The sequence below is a fragment of the Callorhinus ursinus genome, unplaced genomic scaffold, assembly GCF_003265705.2.
Source record: "Callorhinus ursinus isolate GAN/ISIS: 27379988/994484 unplaced genomic scaffold, GSC_fseal_2.0 scaffold20, whole genome shotgun sequence".
In the NCBI taxonomy this organism is placed as follows: Eukaryota; Metazoa; Chordata; class Mammalia; order Carnivora; family Otariidae; genus Callorhinus; species Callorhinus ursinus.
In genome coordinates, this window is record NW_027397082.1 from 29,416,761 (window position 1) to 29,439,264 (window position 22,504).

General features: G+C 40.6%; 2 protein-coding genes across 18 annotated transcripts in view; one reads left to right on the forward strand and one right to left on the reverse strand.

The window, feature by feature from the left end:
- LOC112830731 (uncharacterized) overlaps positions 1-22,504 on the forward strand; it is a 143,298-nt gene that overhangs the window by 61,912 nt on the left and 58,882 nt on the right. For 12 of the 16 annotated variants that reach the window (XR_012381730.1, XR_012381726.1, XR_012381719.1 and 9 more), the window contains 2 exons: positions 12,764-12,833; positions 13,232-14,134. The exons of 3 other annotated variants lie outside the window; for them this stretch is intronic. The gene's annotated coding sequence lies outside the window, so the exon portion shown is untranslated. Of the gene's footprint in view, positions 1-12,763; positions 12,834-13,231; positions 14,135-22,504 lie in introns of those variants that run through there. One more of the 16 variants, XR_012381728.1, reaches the window with a different exon arrangement.
- The window catches only part of ZNF239 (zinc finger protein 239), a 63,283-nt gene that overhangs the window by 5,701 nt on the left and 35,078 nt on the right, over positions 1-22,504 (reverse strand). The window contains exon 4 of one of the 2 annotated variants that reach the window (XR_003209992.2): positions 17,530-17,941. The exons of the other annotated variant lie outside the window; for it this stretch is intronic. The gene's annotated coding sequence lies outside the window, so the exon portion shown is untranslated. Of the gene's footprint in view, positions 1-17,529; positions 17,942-22,504 lie in introns of those variants that run through there. 2 annotated transcript variants of the gene reach the window in all.

A 22,504-nucleotide genomic window follows, 5' to 3' on the forward strand; every position in this document is an offset into this window, starting at 1 on the left:
CTTTCTTTCTTTCTTTCTTTCTTTCTTTCTTTCTCTTTCCTTCTTTTCTTTCTTTTCTTCTTTCTTTCACAGAAAGAGGCACAGTGAGAGAGGGAACACAAGCAGGGGGAGTGGGAGAGAGAGAAGCAGGCCTCCCGCAGAGCAGGGAGCCCAGTGCGGGGTTCGATCCCAGGACTCTGGGATCATGACCTGAGCTGAAGGCAGATGCTCAATGACTGAGCCACCCAGGCACCCTAGTATCTCTCTTTCAATGTGAAAACTCAAAGGCTTTCAACTCTGAAAGTATCTTACTTATATCATGATTAATTCTCTTCCATCTGTTCCTTTAATTTACTGGAATCCTTGTTATTTACCTGTTAGCTCTTCTGGATATGTCAGCCAATAACCATTGTCTTTGTATACTAATTACTTTGCCTGGACTTGTTTGCTCAGGATTCTGGTTCCTCTTACATGGGGTAGTTATGGCCCTTTACTTGATCTAGGTTGTATATTTCCTGAGTGATTTGATAGGCTGTTAGGGTCTCTTGAGCAAATGTCACCCAGCAGATAAGACAGGGCAAATCAGTTTCTACTCTTGTGATGGCTAATAAGCTGGAAAACTGTTACTTTTCTATATTATCAGGAGAGAAGGCTCTACCTCCCATATGCATTTGGTGGTCTATCTTTCATTCTACATTCTAGGAGATTTGTGCAATTGGTCATTTATGTCCATCCATTCTATTTCAGGCCTTCTCTAAAGAGTTTTGATTTTGTTTTTCACAATTCAGTAGTCAAGTTTTTCAATTTTTGAGAATTATCTCTTGATCTCTGATGGTTCCTTGTTATTAAAGTCAGTCCTTAAGCAGTTTCCTACTCAAATCTGTAAATGCACCATGGGGAACTAAAAGCAGATTTTCATTTCTTGCTGTGATTTTGTTTTACCCAGGTTCAGTTGTTTTGATGATCTTAGTTCTTACCATTATGCCCTTTGTTTTTTAAAAAATCCCTGCTTCGGGCACCTGGGTGGCTCAGTTGGTTAAGTGACTGCCTTCGGTTCAGGTCATGATCCTGGAGTCTGGGGATCGAGTCCCACATCGGGCTCCCTGCTCAGGGGGGAGTCTGCTTCTCCCTCTGACCCTACCTCCTCTCCTGCTCTCTATCTCATTCTCTCTCTCAAATAAATAAATAAAATCTTTAAAAAAAATCCCCGCTTCTTCATTTTCTATTCATTTTCCATAAGTGAAGAACTGTGTGTTTAATGTAAATTGCTAGTTTTGTTTTTACCTTTTATATAATTTTTTCTCATTTTTCAAGGCCTGTTCTTCCAGGCTCCTGTGTGGAGTTCTGTCTTTCCTTGTGAGCCATCTGATAGACTGCTGGTTTCACTTACCACCAAAATGCCGGTGACTCCACTTTCCTCTCCTTCATCTTGGGCTTCCTCCCTCCTGAGCTCAGAACCACACATCCAGCTGCCTCCTGGAGATCTCTGTCGGCCTGTTCCACAGATACTTCAGGCACAACATTTCTAGCTTTTATTTATGTCCAACATCTTTGTCTCTGCTTCGCAGTCTTTGCAAATGGCACCTGGTTTACCTGGGATAAAGATACCCTGGGAGGCAATTTCCCTGTCTTTCCTTCTGTACCATGAATCAAGGACATGATTTTCTTTGAGCTTTTTCTGTTGGATCAAGTCTCTGTTCCACCTCTCCATTATTAGCCCCTGGATTAGGTGGTGAAAGGCAAAGACCGGGGGGCGCCTGGGTGGCTCAGTTGGTTAAGCGACTGCCTTTGGCTCAGGTCATGATCCTGGAGTCCCGGGATCGAGTCCCACATCGGGCTCCCTGCTCAGCAGGGAGTCTGCTTCTCCCTCTGACCTTTCCGCCTCTCATGTGTTCTCTCTCTCTCTCATTCTCATTCTCTCAAATAATAAATAAAATCTTAAAAAAAAAAAAAAAAAGAAAGGCAAAGACCGGGATAAGAGTTGACCACCTAATCCCGGGGCTAATAATGGAGAGGTGGAACAGAGACTTGATCCAACAGAAAAAGCCATATATGTAATTTAAATTTCTCTAATAGCCACGTTATAAAAGATAAACAAATGGAATTAATTTTCATCTTGGGTTTTCCTCCTGAGTTCAGAACCATACATCCAGCTGCCTTGTGGAGCTGTCTGCCTGTTCCATAGATACGTCAGTTACAACATGCCTAAGACCTCTCTAACTCTTAATTCTTTTTTTTTTTTAAAGATTTTATTTATTTGAGAGAGCTTGAATGAGAGAGAGAGAGAATGAGAGAGAGAGCACATGAGAGGGGGAAGGGTCAGAGGGAGAAGCAGATGCCCCGCTGAGCAGGGAGCCTGATGCGGGACTCGATCCCGGGACTCCAGGATCATGACCTGAGCTGAAGGCAGTCACTCAACCGACTGAGCCACCCAGGCGCCCCTCTAACTCTTAATTCTGCCCAACCTTTTTCTGCTCTATATTTTCATTATCATCAGTTGTAACACATCTTAGATTCTACTTCAGGTTGTACTGAATTAGTGTTTTCTCAACCTGTTTGAAAATATTCTCTCCTGTATTTATACACAGACTGGAGAACTAATTCTCCAATCATTTTAAACTTACTAGTTTTTAAATTTTTTATTTAAACATTTTTTAATTTGAGTGAAGCTGGCACGCAATGTTACATTAGTTTCGTGTGTACAGCATAGTATTTGACAAGTTTATACGTAACGCTATGCTCACCGCAAGTGTAGCTATCCTCTGTCACCAGAGAGCGCTATCATTGACAGTATCATTGGCTATATTCCTTATGCTGTGCTTTTTATTCCCATGACTTATTCATTCCGTAACCTGGAAGCCTGTATTTCCCACTGCCCTTCACCCATTTTCCCACCCCCCACCTTCCTTCCCTCTGACAACCATCAGCCATCAGGTTATTCTCTGTATTTATAGGTCTGATTTTGCTTTTTGTCAGACTTCTTATTGACATTCTGAATAAACAATAATTGAGTAGTAACATCTTTCGACTTACTAAGAGCAAGGCAAACCACTTGATTATTTGCTTAGTGTTTTAATTGACAATTGATATTGCTTCCAGTATCCTCAACTCTGTGAGCAACTCTCCTCACCAAGAGGCTAATAGGCATAAACAAGTTTATTTTCTCTGGATACATTTAGCTATTTAATAAAATATTATTTATTTTTGATGTAAAAAATTTATTATTATTATTTGGCTCTTCCATTAACTGTTTGACTCCTGGCAATTCATTTTCCTTCTCTGGGAATTACTTTTTTTAATCTATAAAACGATGTGATAAACTAAATGAGACTGCTAAGCATGTGATTGACTAGGTGAGTGAATCTGTGGCTTATTACACTGATGTCTCAAAATGAGAAACCTGAGTGCAGAATGAATCTAAGCTCCTTATCTTCCCTGGGCCTCAGTTTCCTCATTTATAAAATGGGTGTAGTGATACCTCACTGAATTGTCATGGTGGTTAAGTAATATTAGGCATATAAGACTCTAGCATAGGGCGCCTGGGTGGCTCAGTTGGTTAAGCGACTGCCTTCAGCTCAGGTCATGATCCTGGAGTCCCAGGATCGAGTCCCACATAGGGCTCCCTTCTCAGTGGGGAGTCTGCTTCTCCCTCTGACCCTCTCCCCTCTCATGCTCTCTCTCTCTCTCTCAAATAAATAAATAAAATCTTTAAAAAAAAAGACTCTAGCATAATACTTTCACATAATTACCTTTTCACAAATAGGTAATTTGTTATACTAATACTCTAGCATAATACTCTACATATTAGAAATTGATAGCTACGATTATTACTATGTCCTAGATGTTTTAAATACTTTATCCCAGTGGTTTACAAACTTTAGCATGATGTATCAAAGTCCCCACTTGGAGGTAGGGCTAGATAATTTGCATTTCTATCAAGTTTCAAGTGATCCTGATGCTGCTGGTCCAGAGACCACACTTTGAGAATTGCTTTATCACTTCATTTAATCCTCACCAAAATTATAGATAATATTACTTCAACAGAGAGGTTAAGTAACTCATCCCAGTTTCTCCAGCTGGTAAGTGAGTATTTTCACTTATGATTGAAAGAACATAACTTTTTAAATGGCTGAATGAGGGGCAGCTGGCTGGCTCAGTCAGTGGAGCATGCAACTCTTGATCTTGGGGTTGTGAGTTCGAGCCCCACATTGGCTGTAGAGATTACCTAAAGATAAACTCTTAAAAATATAAATGGCTGGGGCATCTGGGTAGTTCAGTTGGTTAAGTGTCTGCCTTTGGCTCGGGTCATGATCCCAGGATCCCGGGACTGAATCCCCTATCGGGCTTCCTGCTCAGTGGGAGTCTCCTCCCTCTCCCTTTGCCCCTCCCTCATTCTCATTCTTTCTCTCTCTCTCTCAAATAAATAAATAAACAATTGTTAAAAAAATAAATGGCTGAATGAGATTCTATTACTGATATTTTTATTTTCTAAAAATTTTCTAAAACATTTTAATGCTTTTGAAATTAGGAAGTGATCATTGTCAAAGGAACATGCAGGTGGCCAGACAGAAGGGTATATTGTAAAATAGTTGTCATTAGACATGAGTGGAATCACGTTATATGTACTATTTTGTATAAGGTTTTTTCACTTAGCATAATGTTTGATACATTGTAGTATGTTTCTTTCCTTCTTTCCATCCTTCTACTTTTCTTTTTTTTAAGATTTTTATTTATTTATTCGACAGAGAGACAGCGAGAAAGGGAACACAAGCAGGGGGAGTGGGAGAGGGAGAAGCAGGCTTCCAGCTGAGCAGGGAGCCCGAATGGGGGCTCGATCCCAGGACCTTGGGATAGTTACCTGAGCCGAAGGCAGATGCTTAATGATTGAGCCACCCAGGCGCCCCTTTCCTTCTACTTTCTGAGTAATACTCTATTGTATGAATATATCATAGTATATTATCCATTACGATAGGCAGAATTTTGGCCCCTGTGACTTTTGCCCTTTGTGTTACATCCATGAATATGTTACATTACTTGGTAAAAAGGACTTTGCAGATGTAATTAAGATTACTATTCAGTTGACCTTAAAATAAGGAGGTTATCCTGAATTGTCCATGAGGGTCCAATATAATAACATGAACTCTTAAAAGCAGAAGAGGGAGGCAGAGAGACTCAAAGCATGAGAAAGACTTGACCTACCATTGCTGGCTTGAGGATGGAGGGAGGCTGCCTGCACATCAAAATAAGGAAAAGAATTATGCAAAAAAAGCAGTTAGCTTGGAAGAGGGTCCTCATATCACCAGATGAGACCTGATGCCCAGCCAGGAGCTTGAATTAATCCTTTTGAGATCCAAAGAGGAGAACCCACGTGAGCTGTGTTGTATTTCTGACCCATGGAAAATGTGAGGTAATAAAAGGGTGTTGTTTGTGGTAATTTGTTATAGCAGCAATAGAAAGCTAATACATCCATTCTCTTATTGATGGACAGCTGATTGTTTCTAGTTTTTGGCTACTATGAATTAAGCTGCAAACCTTGTGCTCCACGTCTTTTGTAGATATATATTTTCCTGTCTCTTGGGTAAATACCTAGGAGTGGAATTTCTGGGTTATAGGGTATGTATATTTTTCTAAGAAACTGCCAGATATTTTTCTAAAATAGTTTAACGTTTTTTACTCATACCATTGGTGTATGAGAACACTCTTTGCTCTATATTGTTGCCCATATTTGGGTTGTCCTCTTTAAAAATTTGTACTTATTTTTTATTGAGATATAATTTTTATTGAGATATAATTGAAATATAACATATTAGTTTCAAGTGTCCAACATAATGATTTAATGCATATATATAGTGAAATGATCACCACAATAACTCCAGTTAATATCCATCACAACAGTTATAATTTTTTTCTTGTGATGAGAACTTTTTAAGATTTACTCTATTAGAGACATTCAAGTATGCAATATAATATTATAATTGTAGTCACCATGCTGTACATTACATCTCCATGACATATTTATTTTATAACTATAAGTTTGTACTTTTTTTTTTTTTTTTTAAGTAGGCTTTGCAGCACAGAGCCCAGTGCAGGGCTTGAACTCATGACCCTGAGGTCAAGGGTCAGACACTTAACTGAGCCACCCAGGCACCCTGTAAGTTTGTACCTTTTGACCACTTTCACCCATTTTGCCCACCATCTCTGTATTCCTCTGGCAACCACCAATCTGTTCTTTGTATTTAAGAGTTCAGTGTTTTGGGGCGCCTGGGTGGCTCAGTTGGTTGGGCAACTGCCTTCTGCTCAGGTCATGATCCTGGAGTCCAGGGATTGAGTCCTGCATCAGGCTCCCTGCTCAGCGGGAAGTCTGCTTCTCCCTCTGACCCTACCCCCTCTCATGTGCTCTCTCTCTCTCATTCTCTCTCAAATAAATAAATAGATTTTTCTTTAAAAAAAAAGTTCAGTGTTTTTTTCTTTTTTCTTTTCTTTCTTTCTTTCTTCCTTTCTTTTTTTGATTCCACATAGAAATACAAGTGAGATCATACGTTAAAATACAGATTGTGGTGCCTGAGTGGCTCAGTTGATAGAGCATGTGACTCTTGATTTCAGGGTCGTGAGTTCAAGCCCCATGTTGGAAATGGAGCCTACTTAAAAATAAAAGAAAAAATACAAGTGAGATCATGTCTTTCTCTGACTTATTTTACTTAGCATAATACTCTCAAGGTCTTTATATTGCAAATGTCATGTTCCTCCTTTTTTATGGCTTTATAATCCATTATGTGTGTAATCCAACACTAATTTGTGATAAGAAAAAGAACTTCAGTAAACTAGGAATAGAGTGGAAGTTTCTCAACTTGATAAAGACTACAAAGAAACCTACAGCTAACATCATATTTAATGATGAGAAACTCAAAGCTTTTGCATTAAGATCTATTATAAGGCAAGGATGTCACCTCTTACCACTGTTTTTCAAAATTGTACTGGAAGCCCTTGCTATTGCAGTAAGGCAAAAAAGGGAAATAAAATATATACAGATTAGGAAGGAAGATATGAAAGTCTTTGTTTGCAGATGACATGATTGTGTATGCAGAAAATCTGGAAGAATCCACAGAAATAATCCAATGTATTCCATTATGTATAGTATCTGTAGATATTATAGAGAAGAGGATATTATGAAAAACATTATGCTACTAAATTCCATAACTTGAGGTGGACAAATATTTTGAAAAACATGATGTACTAAATCTAACACAAAATTAAATAGAAAAGGCAGAAGAGTTCTGTATCTGTTAAGTAAATTGAATCTGTACACATGGCATACTTACAGAGATAGACCATATTCTGGGCCATATACCAAGTCTAAATATGTTTAAAAGGATTAATCTGGCATAAGTAAGAATCATTGAATTTGAAGATAGATCAGTAGAGGTTTTCCATTCTAAATATCAGTCGATAGAAACTATCTCCCAGGGCGTCCAGATTCTGGACTTAACAGGGAAATTGTTCAAAGAAGCTATTATAAGTATGTTCAAAGAACTAAAAGGAAACAATGCTTAAAGATTAAAAGGAAAGTATGATGACACTGGCTCATCAAATAGAGATCATCAATAAAAAGATAGAAATTATTAAAAAAAATAGGTATGTTTTTGCAGAGTACAATGAGTAAAATGAAAAAAAAAATCAGTAGAAGGATTTTTAACAACAGATTTGAGCTGGCAATGGAAAGGATCAGTGAATTAGAAGATAGCTCAATAGGGATTTTACAGTCTAGACACCAGAAAGCACAAGGGAAATGAGGAAAAGTGAACAGAGCCTCAGAGACACCGACAACACCAAATGCTGGCAAGAATGTGGAGCAACAGGAATGCTCCCTGATTGTTGATAGGAATGCAAAATGGTACAACCAGTTTTGAACACATTTTGGCAGTTTCTTATAAAACTAAACATACTAGGGGCACCTGGGTGGCTCAGTTGGTTGAGCGTCTGCCTTTGGCTCAGGTCATGATCCTGGAGTCCTGGGATCAAACCCCAAGTCAGGCTTCCTACTCAGTGGGGGGTCTGCTTCTCCTTCTCCCTCTGCCTTTCCCCCTGCTCGTGCTCTCTCTCTCTCTCTCAAATAAATAAAATCTTAAAAAAATATTTAAAAAACTAAACGTCCTAATAAAAAAATTAGGAAATCCTGCCATTTGCAACAACACAGATGGACTTTGAGGGCATTATGCTAAGTGAATAGGTTAGACAGAGAAATACTGTATGATCTTGCATGTATGTGGAATCTAAACAACAACAACAAACTACTAGAAAAAGAGATCAGATTTGTGGCTACCAGAGGCAGTGGTGGGAGGAAGGGTAATTGGAGGCAGGTGGTCAAAAAGTACAAACTTAAAGTTATAAGATAAATAGATATTAGGGATATAATGCACAACATGATGAGTGTAGTTACCACTGCTGTGTGACATATATGAAGAGAGTTATTGTTTTATTGTTGAGAGAGTAAATCCTAAGAGTTTTCATCACAAAGAGAAGTTAATTATTTTTCTTCCCATTTCTTTTTATTGTATCTATATTAGATGACATGTTAACTGAACTTATTGTGGTAATAATTTCACAATATGTAAATCAAACCTTGATGCTGTAAACCGGAAGCTCATTCAGTGATGTATGTCAATTATATCTCAATAAAACTGGGTGTGTGTGCGTGTACGTGACTAAATATACTGTTACAATGCAATATAGCAGTCACATTGGTTTTTGCCCAAAGGAGTTTGAAACTTATGTCCACAAAAAAAGTATGGATGCATATGGATGTTTATAGCCACTTTATCCATAACTGTGAAAGCTTGGAAGCAATTACAATGTCTTTTGTTAGGATAAACTGTGGTACATCCAGACGTTGGAATATTAGTGGTAAGAAGAAATGCAGTGGCCTTTTCATGTTGTGGAAAGACATCAAGGAACCTTGAATGTTTATTACACTAAGTGAAAGAAGCTAGTCTGACAAGGCTAAATACTGTGTGGTCTCAACTACATGACATTCTAGAAAAGGCAAAATCATGGATACAGTAACAAGATCAGTGGTTGCCAGGGGTTGGGGGGAGGGAGGAATGAATAGACACAGGATTTTTAGAGCAGTGTAACTACGCCCGTATGGTACTATAATGGTGGATACATGTCATTATACATTTGTCAAAATCCATGGAATTTAAAACACAAAGAATGAACCCTAATAAAACCTATGGACTTTGGGTGATAATGATGTGTCAATGTAGATTCAGTTGTAACAAATGCACTCTTCTACTACAGAATGTTGATAGTTGGCGAGGCCCTGCATGTACTGGGGCCAAGGGGTATTTGGGAACTTTCTGTACTTTCTGCTCAATTTTGCTGTGAACCTAAAACTTATCTAAAAACTAAAAGTGTATTAAAGACAATAAAAGCAAGGTAATATTTCTAGATTAACAAAAACAGAATTTTTGTTGCTAGCAGATCTGCTCTAAAAAAGATACTAAAGAAAGTCTTTAAGATTGAAAGGAACTGACCCCAGATAACTTGAATCCACCCCCCAAAATTAGCAGCAATGGAAAAAACTCTCATTACCTAGGAACATATAAAAAACAGTATTTTTTTTTCTATTTGTTAAAGGTTTTATTTATTTACTTAGAGAGAGGGAGAGAGGGTGAGCAGGGAGAGGGAGAGAGAGAATCTTGAGCAGATTCTGCACTGAGCATGGAGCCTGACATGGGGCTCAATCCCACTACCTGGAGATCATGACCTGAGCTGAAATCAAGAGTCAGAACTCAACTGACTGAGCCACCCAGGCACCCCCTTTTTTTCTATTTTTAAGATTGATTATTTAAAATAATTGTTTAACAATAGCTGTAGAATTGTATTATTGGGTTTATAGCATGTAATCTATATGAGTCTATAAATCGGTCTTTCTTCTTTAAAAGTTCTCAGGGTGCCAGCGTGGCTCTGCTGGTTAAGTGTCTGATTCTCTATCTCAGGTCGGGTCTTGATCTCCGAGTTGTGAGTTCAAGCCCTGGGTTGAGATCTTTAAAAAAAAACAAAGCATCCTAAGATTGTATCAAGCAGTAATCTGTATTGGTTAGTTTATAACATAAATAGACATAATATGTAAAACAATAACAGTAATACTATAAAGAGGGAAGGAATTCCTCTATTTTACTGAACCTTCATTTTATTTTATTTTATTTTATTTTATTTTATTTTATTTTATTTTATATATATATTTAAAGATTTTATTTATTTGAGAGAGAGCATGAGTGGAGAGAGGGCAGAGGGAGAAGGAGAAGCAGAATTCCCACTGAGCAGGGAGCCTGATGTGGGCCTTGATCCCAGGACACTGGGATCATGACCTGAGCTGAAGGCAGACGCTTAACCGACCAAGCCACCTAGGCACCCCGACCTTTATTTTAATGAGTTTTGCAATAAATGTTTAGAAATAAGTTGCTTTACACTTGTTATTTGCTCCAGATATGATACATGTAGCCAAATCTGCAAAACAGTCAGGAGTGGATTGGAAGGACAAGATGGTATAAAATCAAATGAGAATGTCAAAGGGAGCTTCTGCAATGGAAAGAATCCTTACTTCATATGGGTGGTATAATTCATAGCTTCATACCCTTTTTTCTTCTGGAACCTTGGGGGTTTTAGGAAGTTCTTCTCAAGGAATACTTTGTTTCTTGATTTGTAGAACAGCCTTCATAAGTTACTATATACATTGCCAACAAAGAATCTACATTCTCTGTGACTTGGTGTATTTCTGTACATCCCATGACCTTTCTGATAACATCACAGCACTGAGACAAAAATGCAGATTGGAGTCAGAAATTGTATTGATGCAAAGTCCCCAGATCCTAGTGGCCCTGGTTATTTGAGGGAGAAAAAGAAAGTGAAAGTGAAGGAGATTATTCCAGAAATTCCAAGATGGTGGACAGACTATCTTTTTTTTTTAAATTTTATTTATTTATTTGACAGAGAGAGACACAGCGAGAGAGGGAACACAGCAGGGGGAGTGGGAGAGGGAGAAGCAGGCTTCCAGCTGAGCCAAGAGCCTGATGCCGGGCTCGATCCCAGGACCCTGGGATCGTGACCTGAGCTGAAGGCAGATGCTTAACGACTGAGCCACCCAGGCACCCCCAGACTATCTTTGACATAGGACCATGAACTTTTGTAATTGGAAAATGGTAAAAGATTTATTTTGACAGAGGATTTCTCTTTCTGTCTCCTTCCATGTAGTTTGGCTTAACTGAGAAACGGTTTTAGTTCAAAATGGCCGAGTTTTAAAAATTTCTTGTTGATATACTAGAATATATCTAGAATGGCCTAAGAAGCAAAGTCATCTGAAAAAAAAAAAAAAAGAGAAAGCAAAGTCATCTGAGACTTTGGAAACCATGTATTTTTTTAAAATTTTATTTTATTATATTAGTCACCGTACAGTACATCATTAGTTTTTGATGTAGTGATCCACGATTCATTGTTTTCGTATAACACCCAGTGCTCCATGCAGTACGTGCCCTTCTTAATACGCATCACCAGGCTAGCCACCCACCCCCTTCCCTCTAAAACCCTCAGTTTGTTTCTCAGAGTCCATAATCTCTCATGGTTCATCTCTCCCTCCGATTCCCTGCCTTCATTTTTCCCTTCCTTCTCCTAATGTCCTCCGTGCTATTCTTTATGTTCCACAAATAAGGGAAACCATATGATAATTGACTTTCTCTGCTTGACTTACTTCACGTAGCATAATCTCTTCCAGTCCCATCCATGTTGATGTAAAAGTTGGGTATTCATCCTTTCTGATGGCTGAGTAATATTCCATTCTATATATGGACCACATATTCTTTATCCATTCATCTGTTGAAGGGCATCTCGGCTCTTTCCACAGTTTGGCTATTGCAGACATTGCTGCTATGAACATTGGGGTGCATATGTCCCTTCTTTTCACTACATCTGTGTCTTTGGGGTAAATACCCAGGAGTGCAATTGCTGGGTCATAGGGTAGCTCTATTTTTAATTTTCTGAGGCTCCTCCACACTGTTTTCCAAAGTGGCTGCACCAACTTGCATTCCCACCAACAGTGTAAGAGGGTTCCCCTTTCTCCACAACCTCTCCAACATTTGTAGTTTCTTGCCTTGTCAATTTTTGCCATTCTAACTGGTTTTGATTTGAATTTCCCTGATGGCTAATGATGATGAACATTTTTTCATGTGTCTGTTAGCCATTTGTATGTCTTCTTTGGAGAAGTGTCTGTTCATGTCTTCTGCCCACTTTTTGACTTGATTATTTGTTTTTTTGGTGTTGAGTTTGAGAAGTTCTTTATAGATTGGATACCAGCCCTTTATCTGTAGTGTCGTTTGCAAGTATCTTCTCCCATTCTGTGGGTTGCCTCTTTGTTTTGTTGACTGTGGAAACCATATTTTGGTCTAAGAGAACATAGTATTGTGTTCTGCTTTGTGTGACATATTTGTAAGTTTTTATACCCTTTTCTATTTAAGATATTTGATTTTTATGATTTATTTATTTTCATTTAAAAGATTATTTATTTTAGAGAAGGGGGAGGGGCAAAGGGAAGGGGAGAGAGAATTTCAAGCTGACTCAGGGCATGATCCCATGACCGTGGGATGGTGACCTGGGCCAAAATCAAGAGTCAAATGCTTGACCAACTGAGCCACCCAGGCGCCTCCAGGCAGACTTTATTAAACAGAACTACAAAAACTAAGATAAATTATTTTCCAAATAAAATAACCTTATGTGTTTATCACATTATTAGGTTCTGAAATGATCTGAGAAATGAAATTTCTTCCCATGTAACTGGGAATCTCTGATCTCAAAGTGGGTAAGTGCTTCTACTGCTGACAATCCTTTTAAATGTTCCAGTGTACTTTTAACTGGATTCTACCAATCTGCCTCTATTAGTTTGTTCTTTGAAAGCATTCAGGAAATTGCCTGTTTTGATAACAATTTTTGGGGGATTACAGGTATCAAGATACAGCTTAAAGTCAATTTGTGGTTATGTGTAAGAATTTGAAACAGAATGGTCAATATTTTCCAAAAGGTTAAATAATCTCTATCTCTCTCCCTCTCTCAGTCTCTCTCTCTGTCCCACTTTCCTTACTCTTTCTTCTCCCACTCTCCTGGGTCTGAAAGACTCTCCATCTTGATTCAGGGGTTCTTACTTTATCAAATTCTTGCTCTACATTTTCTTTTTTTTTTTTAAGACTTCTTATTTATTTGACAGAGAGAGAGCGTGCGAGCACAAGCAGGGGGAGCGGCAGAGGGAGAGGGAGAAGCAGGCTTCCCGCTGAGCAGGGAGCCCGATGTGGGGCTCGATCCCAGGACCCAGAGGTCATGACCTGAGCCGAAGGCAGACGCTTAACCGACTGAACCATCCAGGTGCTCCAGTGTTTATATTTTCTTCTCAATCTCTGTTCTGTTTGAGAATTAATAATGTTATTTAGTTGATTGTTTATTGGCAATGTATATGGTAGCTTATGAAGGCTGTTATACAAATCAAGATCAACAATGTAATATTGGAATTAATATACCCAAGTAGGAATAAGCTTAATTAGTGTGCTGTGATATATTGATATCATTTTACTTCCTTAAAATTACATTTTAATAACTTATTATTTTAGGTTTTGTATTTTCTTCTTTTTGTAGCTGCTTTAGGTATAAGGTTAGGTTGTTTGAGATTTTTCTTGCTTCTTGAGGTAGGCCTGTTTTGCTGAAACCTCCCTTTTAGAATCGCTTTTCCTGCATCCCAAAGATTATTGTTTTCATTTTTATTAGACTGTTATTATTTTCATTATTATTGGACTATTGTGTTTTCATTTTCATTTGTTTCCGTGTAATTTTTGATTTCTTCTTTGATTTCTTGGTTGACCCATTCATTGTTCCTAGCATGTTATTTAACCTCCATGTATTTGTACTCTTTCTAGATTTTTTCTTGTGGTTGATTTATAGTTTCATAATGTTGTGGTAGAAAAGATGCATGGTATAACTTTGATCTTTCTGAATTTGTTGAGACCTGTTTTGTGGCCCAATATATGATCCATTCTGCAGAATGTTCCATGTGTCCTTGAGAAGAATGTGTATTCCGCAGTTTTAGGATGGAATGTTCTAAATATATCTGTTAAATCCATCTGGTCCAGTGTGTCATTCAAAGCCACTGTTTCCTTGTTGATTTTCTGTTTGGATGACTGTCCATTGATGTAAGTGGGGTGTTAAAAGTAACCTGCTGTTGATGAATGGATAAAGAAGATGTGGTATATATACACAATGGAATATTATGCCTCCATCAAAAGGAATGAGATCTTGCCATTTGCAACGACGTGAATGGAACTGGAGGGTGTTATGCTGAGTGAAATAAGTCAATCAGAGAAAGACAAGTATCATATGACCTCACTGATATGAGGAATTCTTAATCTCAGGAAACAAACTGAGTGTTGCTGGAGTGGTGGGGGATGGGAGAGATGGGGTGGCTGGGTGATAGACATTGGGTAGGGTATGTGCTATGGCGAGTGCTGTGAATTGTGCAAGACTGTTGAATCACAGATCTGTACCTCTGGAACAAATAATGCAATATATGTTAAGAAGAAAAAAAAAGAAGCAGGAGGGGAAGAATGAAGGGAAGTAAGTCGGAGGGGGAGACGAACCATGAGAGACGATGGACTCTGAAAAACAAACTGAGGGTTCTAGAGGGGAGGGGGGTGGGGGGATGGGTTAGTCTGGTGATGGGTATTAAAGAGGGCACATTCTGCGTGGAGCAGTGGGTGTTATGCACAAACAATGAATCATGGAACACTACATCAAGAACTAATTATGTAATGTATGGTGATTAACATAACAATAAAAATTTTTTAAAAAGTATGCAAAAAGTAACCTGCTGTTATTTATTTTTATCTTTTTAAAGAGATTAAAAAAAAGATTTTATTTATTTATTTGAGAGAGAGTGCTTGAGCAGGGGTGGGGGAGGAGTAGAGGGAGAGGGAGAGAAAATCTCAAGCAGAGTCTATGCTGAGCACAGAGCCTGACACAGGGCTCAATCCTACAACTCCAAGATTACGACCTGAGCTGAAATCATGAGTCAGATGCATAACTGACTGAGCCACCCAGGCACCCCTGTTATTTAACTGTTTTATGTATTTGGCTGCTCCCATGTTGGGTGCATAAATATTTACAATTGTTATATCTTCTTGTTGGATTGTCCCCTTTATTATTATATAGTGTCCTTCTTTGTCTTTTGTTACAGTCTTTGTTTTAAAATCTATTTTGTCCGGCATAAGTATTGCCACCAAGCTTTCTATTGACATCCATTTGCATGATGCATGTTTCTCCATCCCCTCACTTTTTAAAAAAGATTTTATTTATTTATTTGAGAGAGAGCGAGAGACAGAGCAAGTGAGCACATGCAAATGTGAGTGGGGGAGGGGCAGAAGGAGAGGGAGAGAGAATCTCAAGTCGAAATCAAGAGTTGGATGCTTAACCTACAGAGCCACCCAGGCGCCCCTCCATCCCCTCACTTTCATTCTGCATGTGTCTTTAGGCCTGAAATGAGTCTCTTATAGACAGCATATAGATGGGTCTTTTTTTTTTTTAAGATTTTATTTATTTATTTTGACAGAGAGAGACAGTGAGAGCAGGAACACAAGCAGGGGGAGTGGGAGAGGGAGAAGCAGGCTTCCCACTGAGCAGAGAGCCTGACTCGGGGCTCGATCCCAGGACCCTGGGATCATGACCTGAGCCGAAGGCAGACAATGACTGAGCCACCCAGGCACCCCTTGTTTTTTTTTATCCATTCCGTCACCCTATGTCTTGATTGGAGCGTTTAGCTAATTTACAGTCAAAGCAATTATTGGTAAGTATGTATTTATTGCCATTTTGTTACTTGTTTTGTGGTTGTTTTTGAGGTTTTTTTCCCTGATCGTTTCTCCTCTTGCTCTGTTCTCTCATGGTTTGCTGGCTTTCCTTAGTGATAGCCTTGGGTTCCTTTCTCTTTATTTTTTGCATAATTACTCATGGTTTTTGATATGACGATCTATATTAAATTGATGGTTGCTTAAGTTTGAGCCCATTCTTTATCCTTCCCCTGCCATGTTTTTGGTACATTGTGTCATACTTTACATCCTAAAGAAGATGTGGTATATATATACAATGGAATATTATTCAGCCATAAAAAAGAGTGAAATCTTGCCATTTGCAACAACATGGATGGATCTAGAGAGTATAATGCTAAGTCAAATAGAGAAAAACAAATACCATACGATTTCACTCATGTGGAATTTAAGAAACAAAACAGTGAAGAGCGCCTGGGTGGCTCAGTCGTTAAGCATCTGACTTTGGCTCAGGTCATGATCCCAGGGTCCTGGGATCGAGCCCTGAGTCAGGCTCTCTGCTCAGTGGGAAGCCTGCTTCTCCCTCTCCCACTCCCACTCCCCCTGCTTGCGTTCCCTCTCTTGCTGTCTCTCTCTGTCAAAATAAATAGATAAATAAAATCTTAAAAAAAGAAAACAGTGAACAAAGGAAGAAGAAAAGTGACAAGCCAAAAAACAGACTCTTAACTCTAGAGAACAAACAGATGGCTACCAGAGGGGAGGTGGGTGGGGGGATGGGTGAAACAGGTGATGGGGATGAAGAGTACACTTATCTTGATGAGCACTGGGTAATGTATGGAACTCTTGAATCACTATGTTATACACCTGAAATTAATCTAACACTATGTTAACTATACTGGAATTAAATTTTTTTTAGTTTTTTTTTTAAGTAGGCTCCACACCCAGCATGGAGCCCAGCAATGGGCTTGAATTCACGACCCTGAGATGAAGACCTGAAGTGAGATCAAGAGTCAGACACTTAACTGACAGAACCACTCAGGCACCCATGGAATTAAAAATTTTTAAAAAGGGATTCATAAAAAGAAAATAACTTAATAGAGCTTCAGTGTCCGTAAATCTCTCTGCCTGTTCATTTACTGCCTTTATTTTAGGGCATGCCACTTCAACAAAACACTGATATTGTCAAGTACTTTTTAAAAAATATTACTTTAAAAAATAATAATCTTACATAAAAACCTTTGCACATTTAAATGCATTTCAGAAATGCAGATTAATAGAAAAAAATTTGTTTACAATACAAACATTTGATGTTTTCATGTATTTCTTTTTAGTCTGTTTTTTCCTCTCTTTATAGGTAATACTCATTTTTTATATGCACAATTAAGGTACGTAAATTATATTCCAATAATTTTTCATTTTTTTAAAAGATTTTATTTATTCATAAGAGACAGAGAGAGAGGCAGAGGGAGAAGCAGGCTCCCCACTGAGCAGGGAGCCCGATGTGGGGCTCGATCCCAGGACCCTGGGATCATGACCAGAGCCGAAGGCAGATGCTTAGCCATCTGAGCCACCCAGGTGCCCTAATTTTTCATTTTAAAATACATAATATTTGTAACTTCTATTTTGAATGAGTATACATGGACTTTAAAAATATGAACATTTAGTTCATATCCACATTTTCTCCACTTGACAAAACAAAACAAAATACAGTACTGAAGGCTTATAATGGATTTATTTATTGAATTACTTCTTAAACGTGACTGCATTTTAGAATCACTTGGGGAGCTTTGCTGAGACCTTACCCCAGACCAGTCAAAGTAAAAATCTCTCAGGTGGGATTTTCTTAAGCTGTGATATTAATGTGCTGCCAAGTTTGAGAACTGTTATAGGGGTGATTCTCAAAGATTAGTGGGTATCAGAGTCACTTGGGGGGCTTATTAAAGCACAGGGTGGTCCTGCCCCCAGAGCTTCTGGTTCAGGAGGTCTGGAGTGGGCTTGAGGAGATGCATTTTCTAACTAGTTCCCAGGCGAGACTGATGCTGCTGCTGCTGGTCTCTGGACCCCACCTTGAGAGCCACTGATTTGTAGAGAATGATTCCTTCAAGAGAGACTACCTAGAAGAGATTTACAGAGGACAGAGGGTAATAAATATCTGTTTTTCCGACAAAGGACCTTAATCAAAGTGTTTTCAGGATAAGCTGCACAAATTTATAACTTTATTAGCAATGTATAGCTATAGTAGCTTCACCTTAGCACTTGTGAAATTATAATTATTATATTTTATATGGTATTTTTATATATTATATATATTATAATTGTTTTTAGTTTTTTGGATTTTATAGGCAGGAAAGGTTATTTGGAGAACAGTTTATTTTGAACGTCATCTCATGCACTAAAGGCAGTGTCAGGTGGTTTACTAGAGCTCTGCCACGGGGCTAGGAGTTGGTGGTGGGGAAGAAGGAAGACCCTCTCTCTTGGAAGGTCAGTGGTTTCCGGGAAACATTTCTGTCTTGCCCCATTTGGCACCTTCAGCGTGGGTGCAGTGAGGATGTGTAATTGCCAATAGTGTTCTTAATCTTTACGTCACACTCCTCTCTAGAAGTTCAGGTTGAATGTTTAAAGGATTCTCCAGGTGATTCTCATAGGAAGCACTCATGAGGAGCCCTGGCTGGTGAGGAGATGCAGGCCCTACAAGGTGTGGCTGCATTTGTGGTAGCACCTCTGAGCTGGCCGACTTCTACAGCTCTGCGCGGCTCCGGCCCTCGGTGTGTTAGGTGCTGAGAAGGTAGAGCCTCTATCAGATGCAAAGACGATTAGGCTTCAGCATGTGCACCCTATAAATCTCACAAAATTTACAGGAAGGAAAGCGGACATAGTGATTCCTGAGGTGTCTAAGAAGGAGGCCGCCAGACACCCTGGTTGATATTAGCAGCTTTGAAAGAGGTGTGGAAACTGCAGAAGTAATGGCATCTTGGTTGCCTAGTTATGTAGATATTTCCTAGGCTTGGACTCCTGGAAGCCAGATTCTCAGAGCGCTGGTTCCTGCATGGGGAATTGATGTGCGAGGGTCACACTGCCCTGGTCTCTTTGAAGGGCCCCCTTGCCCTGGGAAGAAGAACACATCATGGGAGTACTATTTCATGTATTTTGTCATGTAGCCTGTTCTGTAGCTTCCTTGTCCTTCTCTCCCAGAGCACTAGTCACTCAACTCTCAGGTTCTGAGAGGCTGTTTTCGCCACTTCTCCACTGCCATGGGACTTGGACACACGAATTAACCTATCAGATATTTAGCAAGATACATTCCATTGCAGGATTGTTATAAGAATGTTTGAAATTGTCCGGCATATTGTACATCTGGCTATTTTAGAAAGCTTTACCAGTGTGTGTAGATCAAATTCTTTCTGGCCCTAAATGCTGTCCTAGCAAAGTCCTGGACATCTCCTATTGAAGGGGAAGCGGATGAGGACATGGCAGATTTGGGGCACCAACATTGTCATCAGGCTTGACTACAGCTGTCACGCTTGCAAGCCTCTTCTACTGGGATAAGGGCGCATTTGCATGGTATCATTCAGGCTTAGTTTGACTTTGAAAGCCTGTAAGAGGGGCGCCTGGGTGGCTCAGTTGGTTGGGCATCTGCCTTGGACTCAGGTCATGATCCCAGGGTCCTGGGATCGAGTCCCGCATTGGGCTCATTGCTCAGCAAGGAGTCTGTTTCTCGATCTCTCTCACAAATAAATAAAATCTAAAAAAAAAAAAGAAAAAGAAAGCCATTGGGGTTCCAAAGAGAAAATACGTAAAACTAAAAAGAAAAAAGCCTTTAAGAAATGTAGGATGCTTGGGCGCCTGGGTGGCTCAGTTGGTTAAGCGACTGCCTCAGGCTCAGGTCATGATCCTGGAGTCCCAGGATCGCGTCCCGCATCAGGCTCCCTGCTCAGCAGAGAGTCTGCTTCTCCCTCTGACCCTCTTCCCTCTCGTGCTCTCTGTCTCTCATTCTCTCTTTCTCAAATAAATAAATAAAATCTTAAAAAAAAATGTAGGATGCTTTTGCTATCCCCACTTTTTCCTACAAGGAAATTACTGTTCAGGGAGATTCTAGACCTCTCTAGGGCCACACAGCTGACAAATATTACGGCAGGACTTTAAGCTATGTCTTGAGGTTTTGGGCTGTTCTCAAACCTTGTTTTTTTTTTTTTTTTAAGATTTTATTTATTTTGACAGAGAGAGAGACAGTGAGAGAGGGAACACAAGCAGGGGGAGTGGGAGAGGGAGAAGCAGGCTTCCTGCTGAGCAGGGAGCCGGATGCGGGGCTTGATCCTAGGACTCTGGGATCACGACCTGAGCCGAAGGCAGTCGCTTAACGACTGAGCCACCAAGGCGCCCCTCAAACCTTGGCTTTTAATCGGTGTCATCTGGGAGCTTGGTAAAAATGTAGAGCCCAGGTCCTACCTAGTGTCGGTGAGCCTGAGGCTCTGTGGGCTCCCTGCTGATTCTGATAAAAAGCCAAGTTCAAGAAACACTGCTTCAGATTAAGCTCTGCCCACAACCTAATCTGTTAGCTCCCACAGATAGTCTAGATGAAGCCAGTCACATCATCAGAGAAATCATCATTTCAGCAAACATAAGATTGCCCTCCCATGTGTCCTGGGAGGGGAAAAGGATCTTTAAGATAGGGAAGATAGTGCGGGAAGGGTTCTCTGGGCTTGGTCAAGGCACGTAGGTGTGAGAAGAGGGTAAGCAGGGTAGTATTCTGGGAGCCTGGAAAGAAGGGAATACCAAGAAAGGATTATAGAAAGCTAGAATGGGGCCTGGCCACCAAGATCTCTGAATGTTGGGCTAAGGATCTGAGCTGTGTCTGTGTTCTTTAGGAGTACAGGTAACATAACAGTAAGACTGAGCTTATCAAGAAAATATTTCATGATAAGGCACTGATGGTGCTGAATGGGGTAAGTGGATTAACCCTCTCTTTCTGTTCTGCTTGATTTTGGGAAGAGCTGGACACCAAGCAAGGAGAGAAGCAATGGCCTACCAGGGGCAGAATCAGGCCCCCAGACAACAGCCTGTTCTCAAGGGCCCTGATGACAAGCTTACTCTGCCCACTGATTCTAGGAAGATAGAACATGTTCCTGGACAACAGTTTCCCTCTGGGACCCGTGGAGGCAGGAGTGTAGGTGTGGCCCCAGATTCCCCTGTAATGGCCAGTGCAAGGTTAGGACCTTCTGGGGCTTTGCAAAGTTCCCCTTCTTCCTCAGGCAGCTCAAACCACTCTCTCGCCTTTGACATATTCTCCCAGTGAAAAGTCTACAGAATCGGGAAGTCAGAGACAAAATCCCATCCCAGGACAGGGGCCCCTTAGGACACTAACTGGCTCCTCTGGGGAAGACCTAGGGCTATCTCAGCAATTCAACCACCAACTCCTGCAGCCATCACTGCAGGAATGTCCAAAATGGGAAGAACCCTTGGACTCAAGATGCTTCTACAAGCTTTTCTAAAATTCCAACATTCAAAGAATCCCCAGGAGATACTTCTTGATGTAAGAGATCCACAATCAGACATGAAAAGGCTGTTCCAGGTCATGCTTCAGGATTTTTCTTCTTGGCAGTTGCCCTTAGATGAGAGACTTGAGAGGATACTTCAGCAAGATCTTTCATCCTGCGGCCAGCAGCCTGGCTGGGGAGGACAGCAGGGGAACATGCTGCAGCCCCATCCGCCCACAGTTCAGTATCAGCAGCAGCCCCATGGCCAGCGGGCTGGCTGGAGAGCACAGCAGAGGTACACACTGCAGCCCCAGCCCCCCATGGTCAGGGTCAGCAGCAGCGCCAGGGTCGGCAGCCCAGCCGGGGAGACCAACTGAGGCACACACTGCAGCCCCATCCCCCCATGGTCCAGGGTCAGCAGCCCGGCCGGGGAGAACAGCAGGGGCAGGTGCTACAGGCCTGCCCACTGACATTCCAGCAGCTCAGCTCAGAAGGCCAGCAGTCCCAGAAGGCTGCAACCGTGTCACCTCTGTCCCAGGGCAACGCACAAGGGGAGAGGTGGCTGCCAACTCTTCACTAGTCTCTGATGTTGGAGCACGAGATGCACCTGCCTCAGCAATAGTCCCTAAATTGGTGCTACTTTTGGAGACTGCTCTCCAGATACATAAACCTGCATGCGCGAGCATCCCCACCCACTGCCACAGCTGTGGGCTTTGTAGCTGCGCTTGCAGTCTCTGAATTCGTGAAGGAATTGCCTATTCTGGGATCTCTGAAGTCACGTCAGCAAACCCAGAAGCAGCTTTGTATTGTCTCCAAAGCTGATGATGGTCTCAAGCACAGGATGGCTATATTCTTTCCCATCGAAGGTTCTAGGTGCCATCCTGAAGCAGAAACTGGCACAGAAGACTCCAGAGAAAGGTGCCTCTGCTACCACTGTCAGCTGTTTAGACTACTAAGAGAGCCAAGGGGGTCCATTCAGACCCTTGTCTGGGAACAAGGTCAGGATCTGAATGTTTCTAAGATCTAAATGTTCCTTAGGTTAAAGAGTTTCACAATTTTATAAGGGATGGCTCTGCTTCTGCTTCGCACAAATTCCTGACTGCGTCTCTGTAGGGGCAGTTGGACACTCATCTCTATGGGGCCTGTCACTGCTGCCATTTTTACCATTTTATTGTTGCACAAATTAACTATGAACTAATGGAG